Raw genomic sequence first — 10,910 nt, 5'->3', positions numbered from 1 at the left:
CGCCCCTTCCTCCTCGATCGCGAAAGAGGAAACCAGATACAGAAAATCAGTAGTCCAACAAAGTCCAAAATGGAGCCGGACTTGATTTGAATCACACTCGAGGCTCCCGGGACCCTGTTCGAATATACCATCAAGTCCCAAAATACATAAAGAACCTACCCGAGGCCTAAAATCATATCAAACAACATCAAATCTACGAATCATACCCAATTCAAACATATTGAATTAATGAACATTCAACTTTCAAAACTAACGCTGAATCATATCAAACCAACTCTGAATGAGCTCAAATTTAGCATACTAGTCCCAAATGACACATCAGACCTATACCAACTCCCGAAATCTCAATCCGAATCTGATATCAATAAAGTCAACCCTTGATCAAACCTTTCAAACCTTCAACTTTTCAACTTTCGCCAAAAAATCTCAAACCAACCTGCGGGCCTCCAAATCAATATCCAGACATACGCCTAAGTCCAAAATTACCATATAAAGCTATTGAAATCATCAAAACCTCATTTCAGAGTCGTCTACATAAAAGTCAAACTCCGATAAACTCTTTCAACTTAAGCCTCCCACTTTAGGACTAAGTATCCCAATTCACTCCGAAACTCACCCGAAACCAAACCAGCCAACCCCGGCAAGTCACATAACCATAATTGAAAATATAAGAGGCAATAAATAGGGGAATGAGGCTAAAATACTCAAAATGACCTACCGGGTCATTATAAGATCAGATCGAATTCTAAAGTTGTAGCAGATAAATATTTCAGATTTTTTAATCGGATTGTACTTTATTAAGGCTATTGCTAATCTAATTGGCTACTGCACTTTTTAAGTCTAGTTCGATTCATCATTCTAATAAATTTAAAGGCAACAAATGTCTTTCATTGCATAAACAAAATACAATCTTCATAGCAAAATAAAATAAACTGAATGTCTCAAATAGATGTCTAATAAACTGAAATCATCAATAAGAATTCTTTAATAGATTACACAAAAGAGTTCCAAGTTCCAACTTCCATGGCCATACCACTCAATTCTTGTCTTCTTGATGTACCCCCCTTCATTCTGCAACAATAAAAGAGAGGTTTATATTGTACAATCCTGAGAATGTATACTTATACTTGTTCTCTTTATAAAGAAAATTAGAGAATATGAAACGGTTAATTTTTTATTATAGGTTTAAATGTACAATCCTGAGAAAGTATGGAGTTAAATAGTATATAAAATAGTGTCATTCGCCATAAGTTAGTCTTAATCACAAATCTTGACTTCCTTGGCTCCTTAAGAAAAATGACATAGCCCCTCGTTAAGTATTTTGTTAGTTTTTTTAGTCATATCATACCAAACAATCATCTCAAATAGGCTGGTTACAACAAGAATCATTAAAATATATATATAGATGCAACTTGTTATAAAATAGGACAGATAATCAAGTATAAGAATGTAATAAAATAGCAGTAATACTAGAAATCCTTATACAATATGCACACACCAAAAACAAAATACTGGCAATAGCAAACAATAATCTTCATCACTATATGTCGGCGGTGCAAGGCTCATTTTCGGTATTAATAAATTATGTAGAATAAGATAGTAATAGAAGAAATTAGTGTAAGAATAATCTAAATAAACATACAAATAAATTATACATTAAACACAAATAATAAAAGAAATAAGATAGTCTTATCAGCTTCAAGTTGTTCAAGATTATCTAAATCTTTTTCAATTTTAACTGGAGTTGTTGATTCATTTCGAAGCCAATCTTGGACACACACAAGAGCTTGAATCAATCCAGGAGTCAATGCACTCCTATATGGATCAAGTATGCGTCCGCCGGTACTAAAGGCTAATATTGAGGCAACACTAGAAATCGAAATGGCTAGCACATCAGGCAACATCTTCATTTTGCATCAACTCTTTCAAAGAAGAACAAACAACACACTTATCAACAAAGTGCACAGTAAATGTAATATAAAGTGTACTTGATACCTTTAAGGTGAGTTCATAAAATTTTCAAGAAACTTCACAATGCGTCTTACACTATCCCAGTCAGTACTTAAAAGTGGACCTGCAAGTTGTCCATCCTCACAAAGACAGTTAGAAATACATGACATCAAACCATAATCAATTTCACGATATTTTATAAAGGCTTTCTCATAAACTGTAGCAACCTTCAACATCAAATATGTGGAGTTCTACATACACACCCCCTTCTTTCAACACATCTTGAACAACTAGATTGACGGTGTGAGCCATACATCTAGCATGAACGTGCTTGCCTTCCATCAAGTTAGTGTTCCATCTTGTCACGACTCAAAAATCTATCTATTCGTGATGGCACTTAACCCTAGTGCTAGGTAACCCAAACATAGAACAAGGTAAGTCAAATAACAGATTATCAACAACAAAAAGTAAATATATGAATTATATACAACCTCCCAAGGACCGTTAGTACAAGTCATGAGTTACTATGATCTAGATTTACAATGCCGATGTGAAGATTAAATACAATATCTATTTGAAGTTTACATAAACAAAGATGAATCCTAAACTACCATGAACAAGAGGTAGCTTGAATCTGGAACGCAAGTACGTCTCCAATGCAAGGATCCATCTTCCACAACTACGTAGCTCCAGGATTTGCATGCAAGTTGTAGAAGTGTAGTATGGGTACAACTAACCTCATGTATTCAGTAAGTATCTTGACAAACCTCGGTGAAGTAGTGATGAGGTTTAAGTTAAAAGATATTCACTCAATATTTTAACTGTGCAGATGATAAACAGAGAGAGCAATACGAGAAAGAGACATGTATAATCACATAATAAATGAAACAATCATACAAATGACAGAGGCCCCCAAAATATTATCACTTCTCAATTTCATGACACAATACGATATCAGAAATTAATAGACAAGAATAACTACAATACATCTTCTCCGTTGTGGCGCGCAACCCTATTCCACATATCATATCAATATCGTTGTGATATGCAGATCGATCCCAAATATATATATATAATAAGTTCATACGAAGCTATTCTACAATAACCAAGCACGGAAAATTCACAACGTAACACCAAGGAAACTAACACGCGAAATTCAAAGGAATACAAACTCAAACAAAGTACGGTGAGCAGCATAGCACCCAGAGCTAGTCTCCCACATATAAATCCAAAACTTTCATAAAGTATAAACACACAACCAATTTAAAAGTTACCCAATCCGGCTAAGCAAGGAAGTGTAAAGCATGAAGCGAGAAAGGATGTACGTCAAATAAAACAAGTATCAAGTAGAGGTGTGTAAGGAGTGAAATCATGTAACATGTGGAGGCATATAACAAGTAAAGACATATAATATGTGAAGGCATGTAGTAAGTGGAGGCGTGTAACAGGTCAAGACAACTAATAATTAAATCACGTAACAAATATAGGCAAATAACAGTAAAGGCATGAATTCGAAGAGAACATGTATCAAAGTAAATCAAGTAAAAGCATAGGAGTAACAGTAACAGACAAGGTAGAAACATGGATATAATAGTATCGGGCCAAACATGAATCACAGAGATAACTACATAAGGAACACAAAAGTGAAAGTAGCCTACAAAATAGTAAACATTAATAGAAACCAGAATAGAGGGCACATAAGTGTTTAACGAACAAGTAATCATAACAAGATTCAACTATCATTCCTCTAACATGGTAGCAACCAACTGACCAATCCTATTTCACATTGCACGGCAATACTCATCGTGCCAAACATAGCCCCAACGCCCCGACCATCATCTCTTATTACGGATAAAGAAGCTCAAGTAACATGATAATAACAGGTATAAATGGGTGTTTCTGATGCTAGGGTCAATCAAGCATGTGAATTGTCTCAAAAAAAAATAACACATTAAATCCTTTTAAGATGTCATATATTCCAACATGATTTCTAACACATATAATTTAGTTTATTAGTCATGGAATTAAATAAAGCATAAGTCAATGGATCACCAAAGTTCAACGAAGCACAAAGAAGCATATAATTCCCTCTCCCGAGCATGAAAACCCTGACACATGCATATACGCTCGTCACCTCGCATATGCATCACCATCGCAAGTAGCAAACAATATCATTTAGTAGGAAAAATTCTTCCAACAAAGTTAGGCAAGACACTTATCTCAAACAAGCCAAATCGATACACTAGAAACGCCATCCCACACGAATCGACCTCTGAACGGATTGAAACTAGCCAAAAAAAACTAAAAAATATCAAATAATCCCATAGGAACCGAACCCAAAAGATAAAGGTCGAATCTTTAATCAAATGCTCAAAGTCAACAAAAAAGTCAACCCGGGATCGTACCCAAAAATCCGACAAAACTCATAAATTCTGATAACCCATTCGAATACTAGTCCAACCATACTAATTTCACTCAAATCCGACTCCGAATCGATGTTCAAAACCCAATTATTCACTTTAATTAGAAAAAAACTCCCAATTTCTCTTTTAAATTCATCAATCAAATGTCTAAATCAAAGATGGAATTATGTAAAATAGTCAAGTTCGAGTCAAAGTACTTACCCAATACAATCGTGAAAATCCTCTCCAAGATCGCTCAAATCCGAGCTTTATAACTCAAAATATGATAAAATAACCAAAACCTTCGAAATAGAGTACTTATAAGCACTGCCTAATTATATGCATCGCGATCGCGGTATAGCCCTCGCGATCGCGTAGAAGAAAAAAAGGCTGCCAATAAAATGCACTTCGCGTTCGTGACCCAGCACCCATGAACGCGATAAACACAATGACTGATCTTCGCTAACGCGATCCGCTTATGAGGAACTCCTCCAGCTCCTACATTGAACCGCGATCGCGGATCTTCTCCTACGAACGCGATGACCTAACCACTCAAGCTCCGCGAATGCGATCCTCCAGTCACGAACCATAGAGGAAAAAGCCTAGCTCTAGCTTACACATCGCGATCACGTCCTCTCATTTACGATCGCGAAGACCACCTGAACCAGCAACATAAACCCATCCGAAATGATCTAAAACTACCTCGAAACTCACCCGAGCCCCTCGAGACCCCGTCCGAATATACCAACAAGTCCCAAAATATAATATGGATCTACTCGAGACCTTAAATCATACATAATAATATCAAAATCATGAATCATCGATCAAGATCAATCTCTTAAGTTCATAAATATCAAACTTCGAAAAAACGTTCGATTCAAGCTTAACCAATATGGAATGAACCCAAATTTCGTACACACATTTAAATTGACATAAAGAACGTATTCCAACTCTAAGAACACTAATTCGAACCCGATAAAATCGAAGTCAACCTGTAAACTTTCTAAATCTTCAAATAGCCAATTTTCACCAATTAGGGTCAAAACTTTCTAGAAATCTCCAAATACAAATTCGAGCATACGCCCAAATTCAAATTCACCATCCGAACCTAACGGAACCATAAAAACTCTGATCCGAGGTCAAATAAATAAATGTCAAACTTAGTTAATTCTTCCAACTTAAAGCTTCTTAGTTGAGAATTATTCCTTCAAATCAATTCTAAACCACTCAAAAACCAAAACCGACGGTGCACGCAAGTTATATACACCATATGAAGCTACTCATGACCTCAACCCACCAAACTGAATGCAAATGTTCAAAATGATCGATCTGGTCATTACACATCTAGTAAATTGTTTGGACATTTCTTTAACCATGACATCGTTAGAACTCGCACTATAAACTGTCACAGTAAATACTTTATTCATTCCCCATTCAAGCAAACACTTAGCAATACAATTAGCTAAATATTAACTTTTGTGACTAGTAATTGGACAAAAATTCAATAACCTTTTATGCAATTTCTAATTCTTGCCAATGTAATATGCTGTAACACACATATATTATTTGGATTGAAGTCCATGTATCAGTCGTAATATAATTCTCTGTTTTGATTCTTTAAAAATTGACTTCAAAGCAAATACTCTTCATGATAAATCTCAAGACAATCCTTAGTCATAATAGTACGAGATGCAATATCAAATAAAAGTTGAAGAGTTCTTACAAAGTCTCTATATCCATCTTTTTCAATAGAAATAAAGGGATGTTCATCTATAATTATTATACGAGCTAAAGCCCTCCTACATGCCTCTTGATCAAATTTTCAAGGGATAAGTGAGACATCACCTGTTTGACCTTTCTGTTGAAAAGCTAATCTTGTCTGGCTTGTCTCCGCCTTTCGGGGATTGTTCGGACACTTCAGCATATGCGATAGCAAATTGCTTGTACCACTATTTTTGTTATTAGCTACATATTCTTCTGAACAATACTTGCATTTTGCTTTTTTAACACCCTCGACATTAGTGAACTTGTTGAAGTGGCGCCAAGCAACTGATCTTTCTTTCATGGCTATTTTTTTATTTTTACGAATCAGATTCAAATTCAATGTTGGTTGTGAAATCATTTGAAGCATCACTTTCACCATATTTTTCAAGAGTTTGAAGTTTATTCCCCATCTCTGCCTCATTGCTATTTGCGAAACAAACAAACAAATACATAGTAAAATCAGACGAGCAATTTGGACTATGGACAGTAAAGAAAGTATATTGTTTATCTCATAGTTGGAGTTATTTCTGTTAAAAAAAGTAAAGACCCCAAAATACATTTAGACAAAAAGCAAAAAACTAAAGTCTTAGCAGTAAATTCCTAAAGCCAAACCGATCCATGCACCCAAAAATTAGAAAAAGACAGAACATGATTCAAAAAAATAAAAGAAGAGAACAAACATCTCCTTTTGATTTCTTCCATGAAACAAAAGAAAATAAACACCTCCTTTAAGCTCTAATAAAAGGGGAGAAAGAAAACAAGGAACCAATAATAATAAACAACCAAGTTTTAGAGAGAGAGAGAGAATGAGTCAGTCTTATCGTCGATAAAGGTAGAGGCATCGTCCGATCACCGTCGATAGGAAAGCTAGACTGAGTGAGAGTCGAGAGACACAGAGAAGAGAGGTGGAACAGAGCAGCAGTCTATGAAGAGATCTTAGAGAGAGAGAGAGGCCCGATATAAACTAAGTCTCTAAAAAATGAAACAAGACCTAACCCTAAAATTAAAGTCTAGTATTTATACATGTCCTTATAATTTTGGATTTTGAATCAGATTGAATTAAAATTATACCAATCAGAATCTAATCCGGATATCCGAACTTTTAAAAAACATAACCCATATCCTATCCAAATATCCAAAATCTGAAATCCAAAAATTCAAATAAAGTAGATCGGTTCGGATTCTCGGATATCCGATCCAAATGCACAACCCTGAGTGGAATAGTGGAACCCACTAGAGATGGTCAGATTCCAGCCAAGATATCAATAAAAAGTTTACGACAACGTACCTTTTTTTCTCTCTTCCATATCCGGTCGGTCTTAATTAAAATTCAAAAATATCTCGATAGAAACTTTTGTGTTCTTATATGAGGCATTTAATAGAACATAGAGTTTATTAAATAAAAAAACTTCATGCATAAATTAAATTTATTAAATAAAAGAAAACTTCACACATAAATTAAATGTATGTAAAGTACGAAAATTGCCTATACTAACAGTGATTAAATAAGTAATGGCGAGTGTTTTATGTGTCTTTTTATTCTCTCTTTCCTAATAAAACAATGACCTTTCTATATTAAGTAAGTTCAAGATCATGTCATTAAAGTTACAATTAAAATATGTTAAACTTATGTCATCTTTTAACAGTTTGTTTGGATGTTTGTTATGTGTCATTTCATAATATATCATATCATATCATATTATATTATATTGTATTGAATTGTATTGTTATAAACAATGTTTAGATAGATTGTCATGCACCAACAATATGAAGAATAAACTTGTAACTACAAAAAAGAGAGAGTAAGGTACAATGCGAAATAATTGTATAAAAAAGTATGTTTAGATAGATTGTTATGCACCAACAATATGAATAATAAACTTATAACTACAAAAAAGAGAGAGTAAGGTACAATGTGAAATAATTGTATAAAAAAAGTATGTTTAGATAGATTGTCATGCACCAACAATATGAATAATAAACTTGTAACTATAAAAAAGAGAGAGTAAGGTACAATGCGAAATAATTGCATAAAAAAGTAGCGTAAACGAAAATATGATTATTTAATAATAAGCCAAATCGATCGTCATATAAAGTGATGCTTTTTGTCGTTACATAACGATAAATTTAAATACACGATACAATAAAATTTAAATAATAATCAAGATAAATATTACTAACTTCGTTTCAGTTTATGTGAACCTATTTCCTTTTTGGTCTGTTGCGAAAAGAATGACCTATTTCTAAATTTGGAAATAATTTAGCTTAAATTTATAATTCTACCCTTAATGACAAATTTTTATAACCATACAAATACTCTGACCCCTTTTTGACTTGTTTAGGATCACAAATTTAAAAGTTTTTTTTTTTTTAAATTTCGTACCCAATCAAACATGTTAAAAATTTCGTTCACATAAATTGGAACAGAGAGTATTGTCATGGGCGGCTTTCCAGCCATGCCCCATGATCCCTTGGACGCGCCCCGTGGCGTCCTGGCCAGCCTCCCAACGCCCGTCGCCACGGTCGGCCCCGTGGTCTCGGCAGCTCCAAGTGACAAGCGCGCATGTGCCTCTGTCGCCCCACCGATAGCCATCGCCAGCGCCCAGCCACAGGCAAAAGCCGACAGCGCCGCGCGCGCAGACAATGCCGCGCGCGCAGACCCTGATGCTAAAGACAAAGTTGCTGCCAACGGACTTGCTGCTGCTTTGTAGAAGACTAAGTCCTTTTCATTGTAAATATAGAGTAGTTTTGCTGCATTTTCTTTAAGTGTGATTTTCCAGCTTTCATAGGTCTAGTCATGTAACTTTGGTTTATTTTTTTAAGCATTATTAAGGGGGACCAAGCAATCAAAACTTTCAAGCAAGCAAACAATTCTCTGTACTGGTGTCTCTCCCCCCCGACACCGTCTTGTTTTCTGTAATAGCTTTCATTCAATGCAATCAAGCTTTCTTTCATTCTCAATTCTCTTTTCTGCTCTCTTTCAATTGCTCATGACATTGGTTTTCCCGTACGGCACTGACAATCTAGTCTAGCGTACGGAGGGGACCCCAGTTGGCGGACAGCAACCGTACTGACATCGGTTGCCTAGCCTTACGTCGCCCTTCCAAGGAACTTCAGGAAGGCGCCGCGTAACAGTTGGTATCAGAGCCTAGGCTCGATATCGGACGAGGGATCACATTGCAATTACCACCATTTCTGACCATGGTGAATTATGGGGATCGCATCGCGACCCTTGAGGGAACGGTTGACGCATTACGGCCCATCGTGGAAATGGTGCCCGATCTAAAAACCAGCCTAGTGCAAAGGTTGGACGACCTGGACCGCAGACTCATCCAGGCCGAAGTTGACATAGAAAACATCAGCCGCGACTCTGAAGGAGACCGGCAAACAGCAGCCACAGAGGCAGCTGAAATTTTTGGTAAATTTGAGGTCCTCCAGCAGGAGCGTGCCGAGGATTTAGCCAACAGGGAACAAGAGGCAGACAGGGTGACTGCCATGCAACAAACCATTGACAACTTGACAGGCCAGCTCAATGTTGTCAATGCTGCTTTACAAGGCCTACTTCGAGGAGGCGGAAACCAATTTGGGGGTGGTGTGAACCTCGCCCCCATGGCACAAAAGCTGAAAATTCCTGAGCCAAAGCCATACAGTGGAGCTCGGAATGCCAAAGAAGTGGAAAATTTCATTTTCGACATCGAGCAATACTTCGATGCCGTGGGATTGGGGCCCCAAGCGGGCAAAGGCCTTCGACGCATTGAAGATGGCTATGTCCAGTAGCCCAGTCTTGGCCCTCCCTGACTTGGCCAAGCCATTCGAAGTGCAAACGGATGCCTCCGACTATGCACTTGGTGGAGTATTGCTACAAGAAGGGCATCCCGTAGCGTACGAGAGCCGGAAACTGAAGGATGCAGAGTGACGCTATGCCGCCCATGAGAAAGAATTATTGGCTGTCGTTCATTGCTTACGCCTTTGGAGGCATTATCTACTGGGAGCCCCGTTCGTGGTCAAGACAGACAATACAGCCGTTAGCCATTTCATGACCCAGCCAAAGCTGAATGGACGACAGGCTAGGTGGCAGGAACTCCTAGCGGAATTTCACTTCAACCTGGAGTACCGAAGTGGAAAGACCAATCATGTTGCTGATGCACTCAGTCGGAGAGCTGATCTAGCATCGATGTGTGTTCTCGCCGCCCTAAAGGGAAGCGAAGTAACCACCACCATAAAAGACCAGATACAGGATCTACTCATCAAGGATCCTGCTGCACAGTATTTGGTTGATTTGGTAGGACAGGGCAAGACTCGCCAGTTCTACACCGAAGATGGGTTCCTGAAGGTGAAAGGGAACCGACTTTATGTTCCTAAAGGAGGAGATCTGCGACGGACTCTTCTTGCAGAATGCCACGATACTTTGTGGGCCGGTCATCCCGGCGAGGAACGCACCATGGCATTGCTTCGCCGTGCATATTATTGGCCTCAAATGGTCGATGACGTCGCTCAGTATGTGAAGACTTGTCTAGTATGCCAGAAAGATAAGTCAGACCGCTTGACGCAGGCAGGGCTCTTGGAACCACTAGCTGTACCAAAAAGACCTTGGGAAAGCGTTTCCCTGGACTTCATCACCGGATTGCCCAAGGTCGGAGATCTCACAACTATCTTGGTTGTGGTGGATCGGTTTTCCAAGTATGCTACCTTTATAGCAGCCCCACAATATATATCAGCAGAAGATACAGCTCGACTATTCTTCTCTCATGTCGTCAAGTATTGGGGCTTACCTAAAGACATTGTTAGTGATCG

The sequence above is a fragment of the Nicotiana tabacum genome, chromosome 12 (genome assembly GCF_000715075.1).
Source record: "Nicotiana tabacum cultivar K326 chromosome 12, ASM71507v2, whole genome shotgun sequence".
Taxonomy (NCBI): Eukaryota; Viridiplantae; Streptophyta; class Magnoliopsida; order Solanales; family Solanaceae; genus Nicotiana; species Nicotiana tabacum.
The sequence above is the reverse complement of the archived record's forward strand: the minus strand, read 5'-3'. Positions refer to the sequence as shown.